This window comes from Zingiber officinale, chromosome 4A (genome assembly GCF_018446385.1).
Source record: "Zingiber officinale cultivar Zhangliang chromosome 4A, Zo_v1.1, whole genome shotgun sequence".
NCBI classification, from domain to species: domain Eukaryota; kingdom Viridiplantae; phylum Streptophyta; class Magnoliopsida; order Zingiberales; family Zingiberaceae; genus Zingiber; species Zingiber officinale.
Genome location: NC_055992.1, coordinates 28273862 through 28282851, shown reverse-complemented (window position 1 = coordinate 28282851; position 8990 = coordinate 28273862). Strand labels below are relative to the sequence as shown.

The 8990-nt window shown below is 38.9% G+C and overlaps 1 long non-coding RNA gene across 2 annotated transcripts; it reads left to right on the top strand.

The window, feature by feature from the left end:
• Positions 1–844: 844 nt before the first annotated feature.
• On the top strand, positions 845–8688 carry LOC121969757. Of its 2 annotated transcripts, XR_006108641.1 has the most exons (5): positions 845–1688; positions 1785–1881; positions 2109–2172; positions 3313–3396; positions 7112–8688. It is a non-coding gene; the product is annotated as an uncharacterized LOC121969757 (long non-coding RNA). The 2 variants fall into 2 exon arrangements; XR_006108640.1 differs by lacking the exon at positions 7112–8688 and having other exon boundaries at positions 3313–3917.
• The last annotated feature ends 302 nt before the right edge of the window (positions 8689–8990 follow it).

The following is an 8990-nucleotide window of genomic DNA, read 5'->3' as shown; positions in this document are numbered from 1 at the left end:
GAACTCTAAGTTGAGATCTTGACTAGATTCCGGTCTCGGTGAGACAAAATCTAATTACTATTCTGCTTAACTATAAATTGTGCTAACATTCTATTTTGCAGGATATATATGTTTATGCTTTAGACAAACATTTTCTTGCTGGGAAATAAAGATTGCTGGAAAATGAAGTCCGGGCGCCCGGAGGCAACTTTTATCCATATCGTTACTTCGCCAAGTGGAGCTCGCTGACTGGCTCGACTACGTTACATTCAGGGCACCCTGAAGGGATCCGGGCTCCCCGAACCTCCTATATAAGGAGGGTGAAGGCTGGAGCAAAAATACAACTCACGATATGCTCTCTTGTGCTCTTGCGACGCTACAAAGGCTCTCCAACAAGTGTTTTTCTTTCTTTCTTCTAAATTTTTGTCGGTATTTTTTTCTAGCATATTTGTACCTTACTTTTGTAATATTTTGAATTGCTAGTGGATTGCCCAACAAAAGCACTCAACGAGTGCGATCCTTGGAGTATGAATCACCGAAGGCTCCGAACAAAGTAAAAACTACTTGTGCCATTTGTGTTATACTTTCAATTTTTCCACTGCGAATGTAAAATACTGAACAAAATAATAATTAAATAATAATTTTATTTGATAAATAATCTTATTGGATTTTCTGGGAATTTTTAAAAATTTTCTGGGATTTAATTGGGGCTCGTATGACTATTTAGAGGGGATGCATTTATAGGTTTGGAGAAATGCTTGTTTGGACACCAATGAAGTGGGAGTTGATTTAGAAATTCACCTTAGGGTTAATTAAAGATAACTAGGTTTATATTGTTTTATTTTTTTTTCCGAGCCCTAAACTTTTCGCTCGATTCTTTTGCTCTCATTTGCGCCGATGCCCTTTCTTCTCCATCGCGACACCCTTTTCCCCGACGCCGGAGCCACGAGGAAATCAATCGCGCCTCCCTTTCTCTACACCGACCCCCATCCTTGTCGCTTTGCCGATCGCCGAACTTCTGTGCGCCCCGGCTACTCTCCGATCTTGAGCAAGAAGTTTTCTTGATCTCCATCTCTGCCGCGCCAACCACCGCCTGACACCATCGCTCGATTGCACCGGCATCACTCGACTGTTGCCACCCTTTTTTCTAGAGTATTTCCGAGCCGTGCCCTAGCGACCAGCGCCAATGCCGACTCATGATCCACCGACGCTTACTCTCGACTCACTGTTTCCGTGCCCTACTCATCCACCTTTGTTTCTCCTTGCCGTTGGTCGAATCACCATCGCATCTTCACTGCCGCTCCATCATCTGGTCGCTGCGAGCACAGGCGTTGTCACCCCTTTGACGATGCCAATTCCAGCCGTCATCATTCCTTCTCTGTCCTGGCTTGACATTACGGTAGCTATTATCAAGCCTTCTTTCATTTCCGATCTCGGCGACCATTACTATTGTCAATGTGGTACTACAACAACAACCACCAGCGAGCAATCGTGGCCAACATTGTAACTGGTCGAGCTCTCCCTCTTCCCGAACCATCACCGACTCATCCTCTTGCTGCTATGCCCTAAACTCCCTTCAGTACTTTCTCCAGATTCAGAGAGGGACGAGCATCAGAGGCATCCTCACTTCAGATTCAGAGAGAAGAGCTCTGTTTCCATTATAGCAGCACTTAGATTCCATCCTAGAGGAATTTTGAATATGATTCGAGGTAAGAAATGCTTAGTATTGGATGAGCAGAGATCTGATTTCATTTTCTGTATTGGGATATTGTGATTAGTTGTGATAGATTGGATTCATTGTTTAGATTGTTAAGTTAGCAAGGGAAGGAGGTAGTGGATAGTAGAAGATCGTCACCATTGGCTGTAAGACACTTCCAGTGCTACCTTGTTGCCAAATTTAGGGTAAGGCATGTTGAGTTTTGATTTAATTTCTGCATGGGATTTGATTAGTGATGATTGGTGGGAATTAAGGAATTTATTGGTGGATTAAGGATGGACCTATCATCTAAATGAATTTGGATTATTAGGTGGAATTAAATATGGTTGACTAATCAAATTAGGATTGAGTTTTGGGTTTAGCTAGTTGTTGCATATATAATTAGCTAAACTGTATATCATGTGATTTGCAGGACTTTGATTCGAGAGAAGCATCCCGATGTGGGATTATTTATTACGATCGATAGATAAAGACGGGTATTTCTTGCTTTATCTCTTTAGTACATTGATCTTAGTGCATGAGCTATAAATTTAGATAACTATCGTGTGTATCTTGACTCCACTCTTATTTTTCCTGCACTTGATACTTCCACTCAATCTTTGAGCTACTCATTTCCATATCTATATAGTCTCACGTTGCTATCCATGATATTTAGCAGATACCAGTTACTAGATACCAGATACTAGAAATCAGATATTGGATATAAGGATACTAGATACCATGTTTACTTTGAATGCGGTATGTTTTTATACCTTATTGAGCATGCTGGCTTCATGTAGCATACCTTTTTTCTGTTTATATATATATGATGACTGTTGCATTGTACGCATCATGTTATACATGCAGGCGACCACGTCTTCCTTGTGGGGGAGTGAGTCGTCGGGTCGCGCTGCACACTCGACCACTCATGGGTAGTGGTAGCTGGAGGAGATGCTGCTTGTTCTGTCGTGCCGCACTCGGCCACTCATGGGTAGTGGTAGTTGTAGTTACGAGTAGTAGGGACCCCCTTCGCTTTGTAGCTAGATAGCTACTTAGCACCTGTCCATCCAGTCACTCGAGAGAAGTGGCGGCCTTTGGATGGTACAGTTGTCATCGATCCAGCCTCTCGACCATACAGGGGTTGTGGTGCAGAGAGGTGGGCAGGGTGACCATCCGTGCATACACTGTTATTATTATACCTGTTGATGTTGTTGCTTACTTATGCTGCTGTTACTAGCTTATGCTGTTGTTGCTTACTTATGCTGTTGTTGCTAGTTTATGCTATTGTTGCTTACTTATGCTGATATGCATACATAGGTCGAGATGTATACCTGTGGTACGTGTTTAGACACTGGTTTGCTTATTGGTAATATATATATATACACACACCTCATATGTTACCTTTGTAATTATGAGACATATTGTAGCAGATCTTTGCTACTTCTGACCTTCTATTACTAGCCTAGAATATGGTTTCAGATATGGACATTTATTATGATATCACTATAGTATCTGCTATTTTTCCTTCGAGACTGTATACCTTTATATCTCTAGTTTTATATTATGATCATGCACTATCTGTCTATTACCCGCTGAGTTTTTATACTCACCACCCCGTAAACTGGTTATTTCACCAGGTAACAGGTAAAGGATTTATAGAGTCGCCTGGAGGTCCTGTCCGCCATCCCCACGTCACATTCGAGGACGATCTTATGGTTTTGGTATTCCATACGCTATTTGTGTTTTGGTTTTGTTCTTGTTCTTGTGTTTGTGTGTCTTGTGTTTGGTTTAGTGATGATGTGTCAAGCCGAGTTGGCTCGCAGTTAATTGTTCTATTGTTTTATGTTCCTTATTTTATGATCTCTGCTGTATTATGTTTCAGCCGTGTGGGCTGCATATTAATCTGCGTGATTGTGTTTACTTCCAGCCATGTAGGTTGCTATTAAAACTGCGTGGTTGTGTTGTTTATCCAGCCGTGTGGGTTATTGTATACTGCTGATGAGTATGTCTGTGGTTATATGTACTTATGCTTCATATTGCCAACAGTATAAGGGTGATGCTGCCAAAATTTTATCGGTAGGGACTTTCCTGGGGGTGTGACACACTCCCCTATAGTGACTTACTTTAACTTACCTGCCAGACGTCCAATCAGCCTGTCGACTCATCTGGACTTCGTGTCAGCTATCAGGTCAGCCCATCGACCTAGATGGATATCGTGCTAGACCTCCGGTCAGCCCGTCGACCTGTCTGGACTTCGTGCTAGCTACTTGGTTGGCCCGTTGACCTAGCTGGGCTTCGTGCTAGCTACCTGATCGGCCCGTCGACCTAGCTAGGTTTCGTGCCAACTATCTGGTAGACCCGTCGACCTTGCTGGGCTTCGTGCCAACTATCTAGTTGGCCCGCCGACCTAGTTGGGTCTATCTAACACACTTAGTCAAAGTGTTAGATCACAATGAAACTAATTTAATCTACTTTATCATTTATCAAAACCTGAGTTAGATCGTTAGTACTAACCGCACCAACACCAAAGACCTTCGATTTTTGCTTCAAGAAATACACCTGAGTTTTCTAAGAAAATTCATCTATGAAAAGAATGAAATAATTACTCTTACCAAGTGAACTTAATTTTATCGGACTAGAAACATTTGTGTGTATAAGTTCAAGCGACTTTTGGGCTCTTGAACTTGACTCCTTTGGAAAACCTTTTCTAAATTGCTTCCCACATAAACATGTTTCACATAATTGATCAGGATGTTTGATGCAAGGTAGTCCTCTAACCATCTCCTTATTTGAAAGTAATTCTAGTCCTCTGAAATTGAGATTCCTAAATCGAAGATGTCATAGTTAAGTGATGTTTTTATACAAAGTTTTGAGACAATTGACAACATCATTTTGAATATTAAGCAAGAATATTCTATTTCTTGACATAAATACCTTAGCAATTAAGCAACCAATATTATTTTTCAAGATGAGCATACTATCTTTTAGTTGAATATTATATTATTTTTCCAAAAGTTGTCCTAAGTTTAAGATGTTGCTCTTCATATTTGACACATAGAAAACATTCAAGATAAATGCAGATTTTCTATTCTTCAAATAGATGAGAATGTTACCTTTGCCTTTCACCTCGATCTTTGATTTATCTTTGAAGGATACATTACCACAAACTAATTGATTAAGCTCTACTAAAATGTTTCTTTTTCCACACATATGATTGCTTGCACTAGTAACAAGATATCACATTATATCTTCGCCTCTTTCATTATCTTTATACGATAGTAATAGGATGTCTTCTTCCTTTTTTTTTCTTTCATATAGTTTATTTTTTCATATACTTTATTCTTAGGTGATTTGCATTCTCTAGCATAATGCCCAAACTTATTATAATTATAGCACTTAACTTGAGATTTGTCATACCTCCAGTTTGTGTGTCCTCTTCCCTCTTGTTGAGTTTTCTTCTCTTTCATTGTTGTTATTGGAACCTCATCCTTACTCATTAGGAAAACCTCTTCCATATCCACAACCTCTTCCACGTTGGCTTCTATTTTTACTGAAGCTTTAATCTTTGTTTGTCAGTTGAAGAGTCATTTTTAGGAGTTGTTGAGTAATTTCTTCATTTATCTTTTTCTTTTCTTCATAGACTTATAATGAACCCAAGAGTTGTTCTATCGTCGTGGCCTATAGATCCTTGGTCTCTTCGATGATGGTTGTAATACTATTAAATTTTGAATCCAATGATCAAAAAATGTTCTCAATAATATTTACTTCTTCTAGCTTCTCGTCATTTCTCTTTAGTTGATTGGAAATGGTAGAGACTCTAGAAAAATAATCAGATAGCTCACCTTCCTGTAGGGAAATAGGTTGCTAAACACGCAAATGCGCAGCGGAAAAACCTATTTCCTCCAGAAGATCCATGCGAAGGGAACATAATATTATACTAAGTTAGATCTAAAGACATGATAGAGTTATACCTTTGAAACGTGCTCACGATCTCCTGACAGCTCGGATCACAACATGATCAATTGTTCGTGCCTCTACGGTATCCACACGAACAAGCCTTGTCTTCGATTGTCTCACAAACAAAGCAAGATGGAGATCAAAACACCTAAGGTTGTGCTAGCAACCTCAACTAGGAGTTTCAGCCAAGAAGAGGGAAGGAGGAAGAAGAAGATCAAGGAGACCTTTCACCTTCTCAAGTGATGAAAATCTTATGAAAAATATTATCCAAATGATATTTATAGCCATCCCATGGAATACCAAGAGTCTCCACCCTTTCATCTTCTAATCTAATGGCTCAAAATCGACCATTCAATCCAATGGTTGAATTTTGACCATTCAACTTCCTTGGTGAACTCAAGTTCACCCAATGAGCCTAACCCATTGATTCCCATGCAATTCGACTCAATCCAACAATTGGATCTATTTGAGTCTAACTCAATGAGTCCAATTCGAATTACACTTAATTCAATAAGTGGGTTTATTCGAGTCTAACTCAATGATTAATCCAAAAAGACTAATCATCTCATGATTGGCTTTTAGGGCTAATTACTAACAATCTCCCACTAGTACTAGTGCCAATCACCACTAAGATGACACTAACACTTTGGATTTACCCATTATTCTTAATATCCTTTGTATTTTAGTCAAACTAAAATACCCATCTCCATATCTACTTGTTCTTTGTGTGTGACCCTGTAGGCTCTCGTAACATTGGCAATGTATCCAAATCAACATTTGCGATACATAAGCAATGAGTGGCATCTAGCAAGGCATCATTGCTACCTAAGTGAAGAGAAAGTCGTGATCCGACCTAACCTTTCTGTGGCTATTATGTTGTATGATTTGGTTCCTCTATCCTTGATATCTAAATTGATCAATGAGGCATAGACCGTGTCATCCTCTTATCAATGTTTATGTTTCTTGATCTCTAAGTAGACACACTCAATTAAATAAGCTCAATAACGTATATTGACTCATTTAAGCATGACCATGTATTCTTGTGTCCTACTAATTAAGGGACCCATAGATATCACTTCCGTCATATGGAAGGGATAGATCCCATCTACATCACTCACATCCCTCCACATAATTCATTGCATACCCAGTGATCGACTTTATAATCCACCCTATTATGGGTGACATTTAATGATACCAAAGTACACAACTCCTTATGTAAGGAACTGTAGTGACTTCAGGTCTAAGGACTATTCATACCAATAGTCATATGAGAATGTTTATGACACTCAGGTCTAAGGTCTAATATAACCATGATTTTGGCTATATTATCTTGATTCATAATGCATGTTTTTAATGATATTTTCATAGCTTAAAGTCATATTTACTCTACATTTCATAATTTCATTTTATCTTGGACTTAATTGCAAATTAGCCTATTTTTATATTATTTGATGCTAATATTTGATTATTATTTTGTAGGCATCAAAAGGGTCATGGACCTGATTAAATCAGACCACATTTGGACTCAAATCTAGGGCTAAACAAGGCGATCAAGCTTTGAATCGATTTGGACCGTCCATTGAAGATTGGAGAGATCTGAGTCATCCGTCAAGCATTTGGTCCATCCGACCTAATGGGGAGTAGATCTGGATCGTAGATGAAGATCAATACTGTTGGATCGGATTTTAGGCTATTTTCCATTGTTGATCAAGCTAGGAGAGTTCTGGACCATTGGATCAAATTTGAGGAGGATTTAAATGCCGTGAGGAACTACAGTGCAGATTGGGCTCGGCTTCCACGCGATTTCTTCACTGTAGCTTCTTCTTCTCCACCGCGACGCCGAAGTCCTCGTTCCAAATTCCAGATCCAGTTCTTCTCCTTCTTCAACGAGGACGATCTCCGAGCTTCTGGCGTCCATCTCCCGAGATCAGTGAGTGCTAGAGGGAGGTTTCACGGCGTGATTTTGGATTTGTTCACTACCGCGATCCTGAAAGAGGGAGGTTTCTCGATCAGCGATCTCCGCGTCCACCAGAGCTTTGAGGGAGGTTTCTTGGAGTTTCTGATCTTCTTTCCGATCATCATTTCATAGCAAGGCTAGCTTGATCTGATCAATCAAGTTGGTTTACGAATCACAGATTCATCCTCTGTTCTTCGGCTGAATGGGATTACCAGTCGGATTTGAGCTTGAGGGGAGGTTTCCAAGAGCTATAAACACCACTTGGTAATAGTTGGGAGCTAGAGATTAGTAATTGGGTGCTTGATGGGAGGTCTCAGATAGTATCTCTGCTTCACGGCAGATTGTTGAGGTTTGAACTTGGAGATGGTTGTGGAATGTTATTGGTTTCTATTTTCTTTCGATTTCATACACCTTTGCTATGATCTTTAGATCTGACAGGTTAGATTGCAATTCCCGTTTGATTTCTTAGCTCGCTATCAATTTCCTTCAGATTTCTGTAATCCACATCCAGTTAGCATACTTCCTATTTTTGTAATTTGATTTTGATTCCTTAGCATTTGCATTCTGAATGTGTTCAACTTCTGGCAATCCGAATCTTGTTTAGCTATGTGATTAGTTAGTAATCTAGTTTTTGTCTTGAATTCCATGTGTCGGTTTATACTAACTAGTATTTAGTTTTAATCCTTGAATGTGTGATCAAACTCTTGATTTAGATATCAGATTTTAATGACTGTGATTGAGTTTGAATGTTGAATGAATCACTTAATTTCCTGATTGTTTACCTCTGTTTAATTTTGTTGATTGTGGGAATGAATTGAAGATTTGGTGATCAAATTAATTATTAAATTAATTGTGATTGTGAATTGGATGCTATTTCAGTTTCTAGAAGTGTATGTGGCTGAAGAGAAATGCCTAATAGACCTTGTAATAATAGAATTCAATTTGAATCAATATTAGAATTTGCACACATTAATTAGTTACCCTTGGAAAAATATGACTTGAGACTCGTTGCTACAACACTTGTCTTAATTTTAATGAGTTTCAATTATAATTAATTTGGAGCGCCTCGTGACATGCAAAAAGGCCGACACCAAATTTTGGCGCCGTTACCGGGGAAATAACTAGTAGTGTGTTTATTTTAGATTGATCATTGAGTGACTTTATTTGTTAGCATGTTGATTGATTTGATTGCTTATTTCTTTTGTATTTTCATATTGGTTTGTTCTTGAATTATTAAGTGCTTTTACTGTTCATAATTTCATGTGCTTGAAACTTTATACTTTTGAGTCTTCTAATCTTGAGTTTTAGTGTTGTAGTGAAAAACAGGAGATTTCTTTAGCATGGATCTATATTTTCAGAATTTTGGAGGTGGAATGGAAAATCAGTATTTTCAGCCTAAGT